Genomic DNA, 17,510 nt, shown 5'->3' on the forward strand with positions numbered 1-17,510 from the left:
TAACTTGTGGTAGAAATACCATAAAATTTTATTTAAATTTTAAACTTGTATATTTAACAATTCTCCACATGTTATCATTTAAACTTGTATATTTATAACTAATTTTTTATGTTATTTATTATGGTATTAATTGAAATACAAGTTAACATTAATAACCAATTTTATTTATTTTTATTCTTGAGTAATGAATTAAATTTATTTGGCTTGAAGAGGAAATTTGATAAAAATTTAAATAGAGGAATTGGTTAATGAGGGTATATTTATAATTTTATTAATAATATATGGACAAATTGGATAATCAATAATTTTTTTATATGCTAGAAGGGTATAACGGTAATTTCTGTTAAAGTTATTATTTTCGTTAGTGAATAGGGCTGTAAATGTCTTTTTCGAAATGTTAGGGGGGGTTTTTGTCCCTTTGTCTAAATGTTGGGGGTGTGTTTGTTCTTTTCCCTAAAAGTTATTGAGAAATTATGGCCGTAAAGACTTTTTTTGTCAGTTCAAATACCCTACCCTTAATAAAATAATTTATTATAAAAATATTCATTATGTGAATTACTATTAAAGACAATTTATTATGAGCTAATATAACATAATTACTATGAAGACCTATTGTAACACACTCAAATTATTAATATATAATTCTCGTGCCTTAAACCATAAAAAATGCAATTTCTAATATCTTAAACAATACTTAAGTTGCATTTATGATGTAGGACGTTATTATAGGATTCTAGAATTTTTATTATTTTTGGACTTTCTATTTTAATTAGTGTTAATTTGGTATGTGTCTTATTCTTCTATTTCTATTGTAATTGTGATTTTGTATTCATTTTTAAATTAAATTAGGAAAGTAGGTTTACTCTATTTATAGGTTTACTCTATTATAAATAGAGTGGTCTTATTATTGTAACTTCAATTTCAATTATTCAATAAAACCCCTTTTATAATTCCCTATGGGATTATCTATCAAAAAACTCTCTTGTAAAGTTGTTTGAACTACAACGTCATCTAATCTCGCTTAATGCGATATTAAAAAAATCTCGTTGAATCGTTTGGATTAGAATGAGATCTAATTATACTTTGATTAGAGCGTAACCTAATCTGTAAGCTTGGTCCATGACTAGAACGATAACTAGTGTTTCCTATCTTATCAATTTCGCTTCTGTTGTGCCAGCTCTATTAGTTGGTATCAGAGTGTTTTTGTGCCAATTGCATAGCTTTCCTGGTTACCCTTATCAATCTCCACCAAATCCATCGCTTAAAAAAAAATCATAAAGCCCTAGTTGCCACCATCTCCGGCCACTACCACCTCTGTTCAAGCCACCACCAGATTCATCGTCAGCCGTCAACCAAAACCCAAATGTTCTTTGCCCTTAATCAGTCGCGTAGCCGCCGCACAGGTAACCTAAACCTGCGAGCTCTCCACCAGCCACTACCATGAAACTTGCCACTTTTACCAATGACCGACACCATTAACACACTTCCTTCTTCCTGCATGTCAAATCCCATCCACCACTGGGTCTGATTTGAAATACAAGTGTGCAACCCAAGAGGGGGGGTGAATTGGAATTTTAAAAATTATCCTAACAAATCCACACAACAAGCAATCTAATGTCTTAACAATAATAGAAAACAATAAGTTCAATAATAGCACGATAATTAAAGAGTAAGGGAGAAGAGAAACAAACACACGAATTTTTACGTGGTTCGGCAATCTCCGCCTACGTCCACGCCTCCAAGCGATCCAAGCTCGAGGATTTCACTATCCAAGCCTTTCCAAGGCTTCAACAATTACAATTGACTTTGAGGTGTCAATAAACCTTTACAACAAAGAGATTATCTCCCAATCTCTTCACTCAAGTGTCTCACACACTCAAACTCTTACAAATAAATTGAAGAAATGAAAGATACAATGAAACTCACTCAATAAGTAGATATTCAAAGATGAAGAAAAATGAATGATTCAATGATTTGTGTTTTGCAAGTTGTAAGCTCAAGATATCACGTGTGCTTTTTGTTTTTGCTTGTTGGAGAGATTGAAAATGAGTTGGATTTGAGTTTTTATAGTTTGAGCTCGAAAACTAGCCGTTATGCACATTTTGGTCGTAACCGGATTACCGGTTATGGACAACCGGAATTCCGCTTAATGTTACCGTTACAGCCACAAATTTGAATTTCTGAACATCCGGATTTCCGCTTTGTCACATCCGGATTTCCGCTTACGCTCAGTAGCTTACTGCCCAACAACCGGATTTCCGTTTGTCAGGATCCGGAATTCCGCTTTTAATTCGGATAGATTCTGCCTAAAATCCGGACTTCCGTTTGTCATAATCCGGATTTCCGCTTGCTACAGTAACTGCTACAGTGAATAGTTTTCCAAATTTATAGTTTGACCCCAAAACTTTATAAAACTGTAGTGTGGCCCAAAACGTTATGAAAGTTTTCAAAAAGGTCCAATTTCAGAACTTTAGAATAATGCTTTGTCAATCCCACAACTTTATGAAATTATGACTTTGCCCAAACTATGTGAAATTATAGAATGGTCCAAAAACATTTAAATAGTTTCAAATAGGTCCAAATCCGAAATTTAAAATACTATCAAAGATTTTAAAATTACTTTCATTTTAGTCCAAAATGCTTTAATCCCATAACATCATTTTCTTATTATAAAAGCACAATTCATAAATCTTGACTCAATAAATACATGTGGTTTGTTATCATCAAAATCAATATTTATAAACATATAGGCTAACACTCTCCCCCTTTTTGATGATGACAAAGCACATTCAAAACTTTAATCTTGTTATGAAAAAGCTCCCCCTTAATCAATGCAAGTTAAAAAATGATTTGAAAATAGTTTAATAAAAACTCCCCCTGCATACATGCTCCCCCTAGATACATGCATATATTTTCATAACACAAATTAAATCATTCTCCCCCTTCATCATCAAAAAGAATAAAAGGCTCCCCCTATCAATCATCAAAATCGCAACATAAGCACATTAGTAAAAAAAAATATCCATAAGCATAAAAAAAATCCATATAATCCATAATGATCAACAAAAACAAATCCATAATATCCAACATAAATAGTCACAACAAATCCATATCATCCAAAAACCATAAACCAAAAATCATAATAACCATCCATAGAGCCGAAAATAAAAGAACACACAATGCAGTAAATGAAATGTAGGTGTGTCCAAATACAAGCATAAGATACTACTCAGGTGGTGAGGATGGATGTGATGGAGGTGGAAATGGATATGGAATGCCGAAGTGCTCAAAGAGGAGGCGCTGCCCATGAATGAGCTGCTGCTGCAGCTGCCGCTGCTGCTGAAACTCAGTCTGCCGCACTGAAAGTGTCCGCACCTCATCCATAAGCTGCTGAAGAGTAACATCTCCAGATGTAGGAGGCCGTGGAGGTGATGAAACGGATGCAGAGACAACAGGATCTGAAGCAATCACAGGAGGATCACGGCGTCTACGCTGCCCCCGAAATGAGAGTGAGAAAATGGGTAGCTGATCGGCTGGAACCACATCATTAAGTGGCCGATCATCACTTGGAGCAAGGAAGGTAAACTTGTTTTCAGAGTATTTAACCCAAGTGCCATTCTTCCACTCAAAGCCTAAGCCGACAATAGCTTCATCTCCGATACCCTTAGACGGTCTACATGACGGTTCTTTAATAGATACATCAAAAAATTTCAGGATTCGGGTAATGAAATGACCATATGGAAGGGAGCGGGTAATCAACTTAGGTATGCTGAGCATGTTTCGGACAATGGTATATCCTAAGTCGACTGGACGATGTCTAAGAATACAATCAATCAAGGCGACATCCATATGAGAGACCTCATCCAAATGGCCTGATCTAGGAAGAACAATACTCTGAATAAAACGAAGGAATATCCGAGTTTGAAGACAAAGACAAAGGTTGCGAAAATGGATAGTACAATCTTCATCGGAAAGGTCGACACGACGACATATATTCTTAACAGCATCAATATAAGCATAGTCATCAATGTCAGGAGGTTTCCTAGGTGAAAAAATTTCTAGGCCATTATCGGAGGATCCTAGGATGTTGTTCAAGTCCGAATCATCAAACTCAATCAAAACTCCTCCAACTGTGGTGATTACTCGATTCTCTTTCTCCGCGGAACAATCCATATTCGAGTAAAATACTTTCACCAAGTCGGGATACACATTCTCCTCAATCAACAATGCATTAAGCCAACCAACATCTTCCAACAATTGCAATAAAGTTCTATTGCTAATACTAAGATGATTCAACCAATCCGGTAAAATAAAAAAGGTTTGGAGTACCTCACGAGTCCTGAACTGTTGATGAAAACGTTTGGCTAGATGTTTCTTGTTCTGAAAATGTGTGGACTCAAAATTGGATTGATTGGTGGTGCTCCTTGCTTCCCGTGGCCGGTCGGTTTGTTGAACCGGTTCTTTGCCTTTTCTTCGAACCGGCCGTGAACTAGACGTTGTGATATGGTTGATTTGGGATTGAAAAGGATAAGGAGAATGAAGATAATGAGGATTGAAAGTGATTTTGAGAAACAATTTGAATCAAAAACGGCTTGAGAATGAGAAATCTAGAGAGAGAAAAATTTGGATAAACCCTAGGTAGAATTTGAGATCTAGAGTTTTGGATGATGAAAATGAAGTTTAAAGATGCTTTTGAGTGAATGAAGTGATGGGGAATGATTTTCTTGATTCAATTTGATGTGAAAAAGGAAGAAAAAAGATGGATTTTGGAGTGAAAAATGAGAGAGAGAAACCGGGTTTTAGAGAGAGAGCAAGAACCGGATTTCCGTTTGAAGAGGGAAGAGGAACAGTTGAAATAGCTTCCGAAACCGGAATTCCGGTTTGCACTAACCGGAAGTCCGGTTGTGACCAGAAGCTTGAAACCCGAAACCGGATTTCCGGTTTTCACTAACCGGCATTCCGGTTGTTACCAGCAAGGTTCCACGCAAAAAAACGGTTTTCCAGATAACATGAACTGGCTTGCCGGTTGGATCCAGAGGATAGCAATGCCGGTTTGCCAAAGTCTCGAAATCGGATTTCCGGATTGACATAACCGGAAATCCGGTTTGGTCCAGCAAGCTTTGCTTGCGAATCCGGCTTTTCGGTTTTTATAACCGGTAGTCCGGTTTGAAGCAGAAATGAAGCTTAGGAAATCCGGTTTTCCGGATTGAAGATCCGGTTATCCGAATGTTGTCCCGAGAGCAACCAAAACAAATCCGGTTTTTCCGGATTGAAAATCCGATTATCCGGAATTTGTCTCGAGAGAAATCAATAAGGAAAAATGATTTTCCAAATGAATAGAAAGGGAATATTTGCTAGCTCTTAAACTTGTATTACACACACCATTTTATTTCCGGCCTTAAAAATTGATTAATTTTAAATCATTTTAAGATTTAAAACCTTTCAATAAGCCATTTAATGCAAGCAACATAAAATCATAAAATCATAAAATTACAAGCATATCAAGCTATCTAATTTATGAACCATAAATCCATATAATAACAAACATATCAAGCTATATAGTAAAACATGAATTAAGATTCAACATTCATCATTCCAAGCTCATGTCTTATCTTTATAAAATGCTCTTCGCTAAGAGATTTTGTAAAGATATCCGCAAGTTGATTTTCAGTGGAAACAAATTTAATCACAACATCTCCTTTTTGAACATGATCTCTAAGGAAATGATGTCTAATTTCTATATGTTTAGTCCTAGAATGTTGAATGGGATTCTTGGAAAGATTAATAGCACTAGTATTGTCACATAAAATAGGTATTTGATCAAGCTTAATACCATAGTCTCTAAGGGTTTGTTTCATCCAAAGAATTTGTGCACAACAACTACCTGCGGCAATATATTCTGCCTCGGTGGTTGAAAGCGCAACCGAGTTTTGTTTCTTACTAAACCAAGAGACAAGAGAATGACCTAGGAAGTGACATGTTCCACTAGTACTTTTTCTATCAACCTTATACCCAGCAAAGTCGGCATCCGAATAACAAGTTAAATCAATATGAGTTCCTCTAGGATACCAAAGGCCAAGATTAATAGTGCCAATTAAATATTGAAAAATGCGTTTGACAGCAAGCATGTGAGACTCTTTAGGACAAGATTGAAATCTAGCACACAAGCAAACACTAAACATAATATCAGGCCTACTAGCAGTCAAGTAGAGTAAGGATCCGATCATACCTCGATAAGTCTTGATATCAACTTCCTTACCTTTCTCATCTTTGTCCAGCTTGATGGTAGTACTCATAGGAGTGCTTTTTGCCGTTCCATTTTCATAGCCAAATCTTTTGAGTAGATCTTTCACGTACTTGGCTTGGTTTATGAAAATTCCTTCCTCGTTTTGTTTGATTTGAAGTCCAAGGAAGTACTTCAACTCTCCCATCATACTCATCTCAAACTCTTGGCTCATACATGATGAAAAATCTTTACACAACAACTCATTAGTAGAACCAAAAATAATATCATCAACATAAATTTGAACAATAAGTATGTCTTAGTTCTTATGCTTAACAAAAAGAGTTGTGTCCGCTTTTCCCATCGAAAAATTGTTATCCAATAAGAAGTTTTTAAGCCTATCATACCAAGCTCTAGGTGCTTGTTTTAAACCATACAAAGCCTTGGATAACTTATACACATGATCTGGAAATTTTTCATTTTCAAAACCAGGAGGTTGTTTCACATAAACTTCCTCCATAATATATCCATTTAAGAAAGCACTCTTGACATCCATTTGATATAAAATAAAATCCTTATGACATGCATATGCTAACAACATCCTAATGGATTCTAATCTTGCTACAGGTGCAAAAGTTTCATCAAAACCAATTCCTTCTTCTTGGTTGTAACCTTGAGCCACTAATCTAGCTTTATTTCTTACAACCACACCAAATTCATCCATTTTATTTCTAAATACCCATTTAGTGCCTATAATGGATTGATGTTCTGGATTAGGAACTAACTCCCACACATTGTTTCTCTCAAATTGATTCAACTCCTCTTGCATTGCCATAATCCAAGATTCATCATTTTCCGCATCCGCAAAGGATTTTGGTTCAATTTGAGAAATAAATGCAGCATGCTCACATGTGTTCCTAAGAGATGATCTAGTGGTAACACCTCGTGAGGGATCTCCTAAAATTACATCCTTAGGATGAGAGGACACATACCTCCACTCCTTGGGGAGTGTTTGTGAAGTACCTTCATTTTGCTCTGCATTTGTTTCTTCATGATGTTCCTCTTGAATTCCATGTGGCGCGACTTCTTGGTTGTCATTCGATGCTTCTTCTTGTTGTTCTTCTTCTGCATTATCATCAACAACAACTTTCTCCGTAGAGGAGGAGTTAGACTCATCAAATGTAACATGCATAGATTCTTCCACAACTAAAGTTCTTTTATTATAAACTCTATAAGCTTTGCTTGAATTTGAATAACCAAGAAAGATACCAACATCAGATTTTGGATCAAATTTACCAAGATTATCTTTTGTGTTCAAAACAAAACATTTGCATCCAAAAACTTTAAAATAACCAATGTTGGGTTTTCTATCTTTCCAAAGCTCATATGGAGTTTTATTAAGATTAGGTCTAATCAACACCCGATTTAAAACATAACAAGCGGTGTTGACGGCTTCGGCCCAAAAATACTTAGGCAAAGAGTTTTCATTCAACATGGTCCTAGCCATTTCTTGAATAGACCTATTCTTTCTCTCTACTACTCCATTTTGTTGTGGAGTCCTAGGTGATGAAAATTGATGTTCAATGCAAAAGTCATTACAAAAATTTTCAAATGCATGATTTTCAAATTCTCCACCATGATCACTTCTAATACAAGCAATAGAATAACCTTTTTCATTTTGAACCTTTTTAAAGAAAATTCGAAATGCATCAATGGCATCATCCTTATTAGCTAAGAATAATACCCATGTGTATCTAGAATAATCATCCACAATAACAAATGCATAATATTTGCCACTTAAACTAGCATATCTAGAAGGTCCAAACAAATCTATATGAAGTAATTGAAGTGGTTTTGAAGTAGAGATATGATTCTTGCTTTTGAAGGAAGTTTTGATTTGTTTTCCAAATTGGCATGCTTCACAAATTCTATCTTTTTGAAAACTGATTTTTGGAAGGCCTTTTACTAAATCATTTTTCACGATTTTTGAAATCAAATCCATGCTTGCATGACCTAATCTTCTATGCCACAACCAACCATCATCATGCAATGCGGAAAGACATTTCTCATTTGTTGATGCACAATCTATATTAATGGTATAGACATTAACACATCTATTTCCTACAAACAAGACTTTCCCATCACATGCATTCTCAATGACACATTTTGATTCATCAAAGATAACTCTATATCCTTTATCGCATAATTGACTAATACTAAGCAAGTTGTGTTTCAAGTTTTCAACCAAACACACATTCTCAATGAGAGTAGAGGATACATTACCGACATTTCCAATCCCAATGATTTTTCCTTTTGAATTATCTCCAAACGATACATCTCCACCATTTTCGATCTTAGTAAAGCTTGAGAACCAAGAATAATTCCCTGTCATGTGTCTTGAACAGCCGCTGTCCAAGTACCATTTATTCTTCTTCTTCTTCAAGCCCTGTAGAGAAAATCTCAAGTTTTAGGTACCCAAACCTTTTTGGGTCCTTGAGAGTTAGCAATGGTTCCTTTCGGAACCCAAACACATTTCATACCATAATATGCATTTCTCTTCACTGCACATCTATTTTTCATATGACCATCTTGATTGCAATAATGACATACAATTTTATTGTTGATAGATGTATTCTTTACAAAATAACTATTGTAAAATTTTTGTTTCAAATTCGGTTTATAACCTATGCCACTTTTGTCAAATACACATTTTTGTGAGTTTAGCAAATTGTCCAACATCTTTTGCCCATTTGTGAATTTTAGCACAATTTCATTTAGTTCATTACTCTTCTTTCTAAGCATTTCATTCTCATTTTTCAAGTCATTCATGTGTGACTCTAAGTGCTCATGTGAAGTGCTAGAATTCTCAAATGATGCAATACTATCATGCAATGTCTTATTTTCTAATTCTAGGCATGTAATCTTTGCACTAAATGAATCATTTTCATTCTTAAGCTCTATCATCTTCTTTTTAAGACTTATATTCTTTTTACCAATCTTCATTAGCTCATCATGCAAATCATTAAAAGCATCATGCAATTCATCATATGTAGGAAGAACACTTACCTCATCAAGTTCATCACATGATTCTTCCCCAATGGCCATGAGAGCTAAGTTTGTCATTTCTTGTTGTTCATCCTCATCACTTGTTTCCTCATCGCTATCATCCCATGTGGCCACCATAGCCTTCTTCTTGAATTTGTTGAGAAGAGGACATTCTGGTCGTATGTGTCCGGGCTTCTTGCATTCATAACAAGTGATTGGCTCCTTCTTCTCCTTCTTATTCTTGTAGCCTCTGAACTTTCTCTGCTCATTATTCTTCTTGTAAAATTTTCTGAATCTTCTAGCTAACATAGCCAACTCCTCATCATCCATTTCGCTTTCCTCATCACTCTCACGTTTTGAAGCCTTGAGAGCAATGTTCTTCTTCTTTTCCTCATGCCTTTTTTCAGCTGCCAAATCTTCTTCATATGAAATAAGAGAGCCAATTAAATCATCAATAGGTAACACATTTAAATCCTTGGCTTCCTCAATGGCAGTCCTTTTTGGTCTCCATTCCTTAGGTAGAGACCTAATGATTTTCTTGACTTTTTCGCTATTTGAAAAAGTCTTTCCTAGGGCTCCTAGAGTGTTCACTATGTCCGTGAATCTAGTATACATAGAGTACACATTTTCATTTTGTTCCATTTGGAACAATTCATATTGTCGAGTGTACCTACTTATTTTAGATTCTTTCACTTGGTTCGTGCCTTCATAGACAACCTCAAGTTTGTGCCAAATCTCATTAGCACTTTCGCAACTAGACACTCTATGAAACTCTTTCTTATCTAGTGCACAAAATAAGGCATTCATGGCTTTGGAATTTAGAGAAGCTTTTCTCTTTTCAAATTCATTCCAATCCCGTGAAGGTTTTGGAATATCTTCTCCGACTTCATTTTTAGTCAAGGGCATGAAAGGACCATCATTAACGATTTCCCAAATCTCATAATCTAAGGCTTGCAAGTAAATTCTCATCCTAGTTTTCCAATATGGATAATCGTTTCCATCAAAGTAAGGTGGTCTAGTGGTGGACTGTCCTTCCCTAAATGTGGAATCGTTTTGAGTTGCCATTGATCTTTAACTCTAGATGGTTAAATCTAAATAAGAGCACCTAGCTCTGATACCAAATGAAATACAAGTGTGCAACCCAAGAGGGGGGGTGAATTGGAATTTTAAAAATTATCCTAACAAATCCACACAACAAGCAATCTAATGTCTTAACAATAATAGAAAACAATAAGTTCAATAATAGCACGATAATTAAAGAGTAAGGGAGAAGAGAAACAAACACACGAATTTTTACGTGGTTCGGCAATCTCCGCCTACGTCCACGCCTCCAAGCGATCCAAGCTCGAGGATTTCACTATCCAAGCCTTTCCAAGGCTTCAACAATTACAATTGACTTTGAGGTGTCAATAAACCTTTACAACAAAGAGATTATCTCCCAATCTCTTCACTCAAGTGTCTCACACACTCAAACTCTTACAAATAAATTGAAGAAATGAAAGATACAATGAAACTCACTCAATAAGTAGATATTCAAAGATGAAGAACAATGAATGATTCAATGATTTGTGTTTTGCAAGTTGTAAGCTCAAGATATCACGTGTGCTTTTTGTTTTTGCTTGTTGGAGAGATTGAAAATGAGTTGGATTTGAGTTTTTATAGTTTGAGCTCGAAAACTAGCCGTTATGCACATTTTGGTCGTAACCGGATTACCGGTTATGGACAACCGGAATTCCGCTTAATGTTACCGTTACAGCCACAAATTTGAATTTCTGAACATCCGGATTTCCGCTTTGTCACATCCGGATTTCCGCTTACGCTCAGTAGCTTACTGCCCAACAACCGGATTTCCGTTTGTCAGGATCCGGAATTCCGCTTTTAATTCGGATAGATTCTGCCTAAAATCCGGACTTCCGTTTGTCATAATCCGGATTTCCGCTTGCTACAGTAACTGCTACAGTGAATAGTTTTCCAAATTTATAGTTTGACCCCAAAACTTTATAAAACTGTAGTGTGGCCCAAAACGTTATGAAAGTTTTCAAAAAGGTCCAATTTCAGAACTTTAGAATAATGCTTTGTCAATCCCACAACTTTATGAAATTATGACTTTGCCCAAACTATGTGAAATTATAGAATGGTCCAAAAACATTTAAATAGTTTCAAATAGGTCCAAATCCGAAATTTAAAATACTATCAAAGATTTTAAAATTACTTTCATTTTAGTCCAAAATGCTTTAATCCCATAACATCATTTTCTTATTATAAAAGCACAATTCATAAATCTTGACTCAATAAATACATGTGGTTTGTTATCATCAAAATCAATATTTATAAACATATAGGCTAACATGATTAACCAGCATAATCTCCTTTACGAACCAAGCACGACAATCGCCACTTCAAGTTGATTTTTTTATCAAACTACTATGAGTTGACCTTCACCACTACTGCCATTACTCTCATCACTACCTTGTTTACCAGATCTGACCATCTCCACTCCAAATCATGGTTTTCAATCACTGGCCACAACGAACTCACTATGTGGAAACTTGACAATAAAGGAATGGAGTATCTCTATGAAAGTGTCTAAAGATATACTAATAAGTTCACGTATCGTTGGGGACTAAGATTTGTGCGAGATGCCAAAAGAAAAGAGAAGTGTTGAAGGTTTTGAGATTATTGATCTATCTGATATTTTCAAAGAAGAGGTACAACGAACTCACTTCCCATCAATCAAGGTTTTGTGGCAGCCATCCATACTCAATACAAATATTTCGGGTCGTTTTGTTGCTGTTGATTGTTGTTGTGAGTTGCTGTTATTATTATTATTAATTAAATTGGAGATTGTTAATTAATTAATTAATTTGTGTTTTTTGTTTACTTTAGAATGGACTAATTTGCTTCATTTTCTATCAATTGTTGCTTGATATTTTGCTACGGTGGGGGTTAATTATTGCTAATTTGGAGGCGTTGTGTTGAGTATTGATGGTGTTAGAGATGGATTATTAGCCTTGTTTGTCATGTGGAGGTATTTAATCATGCCGTTTGCCATTTTAATTTTTAGATTTGCAATTAGTAGTTTTATTGTACTTGACTACATGTTTTATGTTTTATGTTTTGTTAACTTTAAAAAGACTTGTTGAGATTTTTGTATTTTAAGTAGTTGCTGCCAGAATGTTTTGGATTAAATTGTTCCAACTCATTCTAAATAAATTTTTAAATTGAATTCTTTTAACCCAAACTAACCCGAATTAACCCAAACCAAAATTTTAACCCGAATTACCAACCCAATCCGATCCGAATTATGAACCCGAACCGAATTGAATTTAATTTGGTTCGGTTCGATTCGGGTTGGCGTTTTCAACCCGATTGAGTTCAATTCTCCAACCCGATCGGGTTTTAACCCAAACCAAAACCCGAGCAACCTAAATCGAAACCCGATTTGCCCACCCCTAATAACAACTTCGCAACTAATATATAATATAAGTTGACTGTTGAAAGCCCAATTAATTCATTAGAAATTTTAAAGACGCCTAAATAATTTGAGCAATGTTTATCAAAAGTTTAAGGTAATATATATAGTATTGATCTTGTCCAGGATTTTGGACTTTAAGTCCGAAAAAGCTATTAATCTAAATGATTTAATAGTATAATATCATTATCGTACTAAATGATACGTATGTATGTGTATACACACACACATACACACATACATATACATATACATGTATGTGTATGTGCGATTGTCTAGGGCAGATCAGCATCCTCTTAAAAATATCTTTAATTTTACACTCACTAATGTCTATTAGATTTGAGTTAAATCAATGGAGGAGATTTACTAAAATGAAAATTCAAGAATTTTCAATATTTTCTCTCTCTATGTGGACCCCACTCAAATATTTCTCCTTCTTATATTTCCTCTCCTTGTGCATGTGTTCTCTCTCTCACTCTCTCTTCTCTTCTTTTATTTCGTTTGTTTTTTTCCCTCTTAGCTAAAAGTTTCTTTACTCTGTCCTTGAACTGGTAAGAGTTAAGACCATGTCTTTACGAGTCTGGTGAAATGTAAGCTCAAATAATCGCTTCTCGGGCCTCATAGAATGGGAGTTATCTTTTCCATTAACTGCCTATGCAAGAACAAACCTCCATTTAAGCTGCACCCCTTGGAAAGAACCAATAATTGGTGAAATTTCTAAAATGTAATATGATGTTTTAATTTTTTGTGTATTATAGTAACCAGCCCCGTCGTATGCTTTGCAATCACATTATTCTTCTCATTCGATGACATACGAAGGATTTGGAAGTGATAAAGACAACAATTAATGTGAGTGATGTTTGACTTATATCTGTTCAGATTATTTTTTCTACCATTTCGTTAGATTTGGCATAAAACGATTAATTGTAGTGATGATTAATTGCACTATCGTTGTTTTTTTTTCAATAATTTTTGTTAGTTTGGTGGGTTTTTTGAAAATTTTTGAGGATATTTTTTGACAATTTTCCATGGCATAAATCATTACAATTTCAATGTGCTTATACTCACTATGTGCTATTTCGGCATCTAATAAAGAATTTATAACAACAATTTGAATTTAATTTTAGACTCAATAAAGTGAAACAATGCTGAGTTTTATATTTGGATGGAAAATACTATTATATATGTCTATAAGTTTTTTCCAATAGATAGTACAAATTGAAACAATTTAAAAATAAAACTCAAATATAAAGCATAGTACAACAATCACAAGTATTCTAATGAAATCATATCTTGGTGTATGTCTCCTTCGAAGTTCATCGTCAAACAATCGTCTCTGCACCTCACATTGTTGCGTATGCCCAAGTTCTTTTATGCAACAATTGAAATTCAACAAACAAACGCTCAGTCTCCAATGTCAACTTTCTAACTTCCTCCACTAACAAGTCAATTTTCTCTTAGTTAAATTTACGATCTTTTGCCCATTGAAAGTTTTTACATCCTCTACATTTCCAAAATTTGTGATTTGGATTCTTTGTAGTACATGATGTTAACAACTTTATTTGGTCACCACATTTGTTACATATTTGCAATGAATTTCGACTTTCATTTGTACTAGATGACATTGTCATTATTAGACTACTTTAATTGCCAAAAAAAAAAGAGTTCAAATAAAATCTAAAGTTCGCAAACAGTAAACAGTATAAAATAGAGTGTTGCTAGTTATCGAGAATTAATTATGCTTATAATACATCAAACTCTTCCCCTGGTCATAAAATGCATAGCAAAAAAATGCGGTTAAAATAAGTCTGCTTGTAATATGGTTTCAACATGTGTAATACATAAACTATTAGTGGCAACCCACCCGATTAAAGTGTCCAATTCAAGCTAGGGTCATTGCCAACTGCAATAAATATCTTCAATTGCATTCATCTAGCCCCAGAATTACTCTCCATACAAAAGTTAAAGACCAAAAATTCTACATATTGAATACCAAATTCAGAATTACATATTCACAGCAACGATCCTAGCTTGAAGCAGACATTTTCTTAATGGATCAATAAAATTTTCACCCAACTCATATTTCTTCATCACACTGAATCAAAATCTAGTAATTTTCGTAGCAATTTCAGACAATTAATATATCTAATGAAAAATCCGGGAATTTCCATGGTAATTTTCACACAATTAAGACTCCAAACGAAAAATCCAGCAATTTTCATAGCAATTCTCACAAATTAATATTCCAAACCACAAATTCATCTTTATCATCAAATAATTACCTCCAAAATTTACAAAATTAATCCATAAATCGGCAGATTTTTAGTTTGTACTATAATTAATACTCTAAACAAGAGTACAGTGATTTATAAAATTAATTTCCAAAAGAAATTAAAAATAATGCACACAAAAAAAATTCTCACTAACCATAAACGGGCAACAGGAGGCAGAAAGTGAGGCCAGAGAGAGTGAGAAAGTGAGGATAAGAGAAGTTGAAACGGAGAGAGCGAGGATGATATGGAGTGAGGATGATCTGCAATCATGAGACAATGAGGATAAAAGAAGTCGAGACAAAGAGAGAGTGAGGATGATATAAAGTGAGGACAATCTGTAGTTTTGAGAGAGTAAGGATAAGAGAAGCTCGAGACAGAGGGAGAGAGGAAGAGTAAGGACGATCTGGCTTTTTTATTTTTTTAACAATTAAACATGTTAATAATGTTGAGAGAGGGAGAGAGGCGAAACAGAAACACAAGTTGTCGTTTCTTTCAGCCTTCTCTCAGCGTTCTAGCTATTTAGCACTATTGTCTCTGAAAATCAAGTAGCGAATACCATGATCCTAAGCAAGGCGAAAACCTTGAAAAAGACCCTATAATTCTACAGTAGTCACAGAACAAAGACCAATGTTCATGCCAAAACCAAATTGCCACTTGCCGGAGCAATCCCTAACCAAGCCTCCAGCGCTAGCCAAACCTTTGTTTAAATGAGAGCCATATGTATTCAATTTGAAAAAAGATTTAGAGGGAGCCTGCTAGCTAATCTCTTTGATGTTTTTGCTAGTATGAACAAAATTGAGGGCTAATTTTGCATTGTGAATATCATCGATCCAAGATTGAATTTCTATGACAATCTAACTATAGCAAGGTGAATTCAATGAGAAGATAAATTGGTTGCGCCAAAACCAAATTTTCTGGATAGCAACTGCAAACAAGCAAGCCCACTCATCCACAACCTCATTGATACCGGCTTTCCCTAAATTAAAACAAAGCCAATCACGAAGATTAAGAGAGAAAAAAGTAATGCCTAAAATATTCTGGAACCAAACAATTCTAGATTCTTATTGCAACAAAACAATCCCGAAGGCATGAATCACATCTTCATTCTCATAGTCACATCTTTCGTAAGCCATGATGTTCTGGGTATGTCTCTTAAATAAGTATTCTCTAGTTTTAGTTATTCCATACATTACCACTCATAAGAAAATTCAAACTTGTTGGGGTCTATTCCAATGCCAAAGCTATTTCTATACATGGGTATCATTGTTGCAAGTAGGATTATTAAGAAAAAGATAGGTTGACTTAGATGTAAACTTGCTCGATTTTGAATGAGACCAAAAATGAAGGTCCCCATTGTTGTGCAAATTTTAATGTACTCGCAAGCGCACGAATCTATTGTAATATAGACTAATGGTGACGAGTGTCGATCCCACGAGGAGGTGGATTTTAATTATATATATAATTAATTTTGTAAATAGGTAGTTGGATTTATGGTGGAAATGATTTGGAATATGCTAATACTTAAATTAAAATGGCGAGAATAAATTCTAAAATTGGAATTGCAATGGAGAGAATAAATTGAAGAGAAAATCTATTAAATTGACGTACTTTGGTATCTGGATTCGTATCAACATGCATCATGGGCTAAATAATCTGTATTAATGCCAATTAAATCATGAGGGGGGAATCCACACCTCATGAACCACACTCTAATCAATATGGTGCTAAGGGCTTATCGTGCCAAATAATAATAACCTTGTACTAGAGGGCCGGTGAAACCAAGGCGGTACTAGACAAGATTAGTATTATTTGTCGACGAGAAGTCAAAACATCCACAAAAACTAGAGGGGAAGAGAAAATAAATTTACCAAATAAAGCCCATGACACATGTTGAGACTTCACCTTCAACCCAAGCTTGAAAGAAAATTAGCCACTCATAATTGAAATAGGGGCAAAATGAAAATTTATTAAAATACATAGAAAATACAAGATGGAGAAGGAATTACAGAAAACGGATCCCAAAAATGGATTCAGAGATATCAAATTAGGGGGGGAGGGCCCCTTTTTATAGATACATGGAGTAAATCATGGCCATCGGATTAAAAACAGTTTGGACGCTCAGGATTGCGCCACGTCATCAGTCAACAGTCTACGGTTTGACCACGCGGATGAACAGTAACGCGGTTTGACTCTGATGAACAGTAACGCGGTTTGGTTGAAAATAATCCTGTGTGATGCATGTACCGTATACGAGATTTTTCATCCACTAATATGCTGCCACGTCACCATCAACAGTACATAAGAATTTTAGCCCAACAGGATCATGACACCTCATCAGTCAATGCCACATTATCGGTCAATGCCACGTCATCGATCCGTCTATGTGAACAGTGTTGTGAACAGTAACGTAGTTAGTACCGTACACGTGAATAGTATCGTACATATGAATAGTGTCATTTTTCCTTTTATGCTCCTCCTAAGGTTTTCGACCGTCCTG

General features: G+C 35.0%; 1 pseudogene; it reads right to left on the bottom strand.

Moving 5' to 3' along the window:
• Positions 1 to 3,225: 3,225 nt before the first annotated feature.
• Positions 3,226 to 9,406, bottom strand: LOC127902269 (uncharacterized; annotated as a pseudogene).
• Positions 9,407 to 17,510: the final 8,104 nt, after the last annotated feature.

This window comes from Citrus sinensis, chromosome 5 (assembly GCF_022201045.2).
Source record: "Citrus sinensis cultivar Valencia sweet orange chromosome 5, DVS_A1.0, whole genome shotgun sequence".
Classification (NCBI taxonomy): Eukaryota; Viridiplantae; Streptophyta; class Magnoliopsida; order Sapindales; family Rutaceae; genus Citrus; species Citrus sinensis.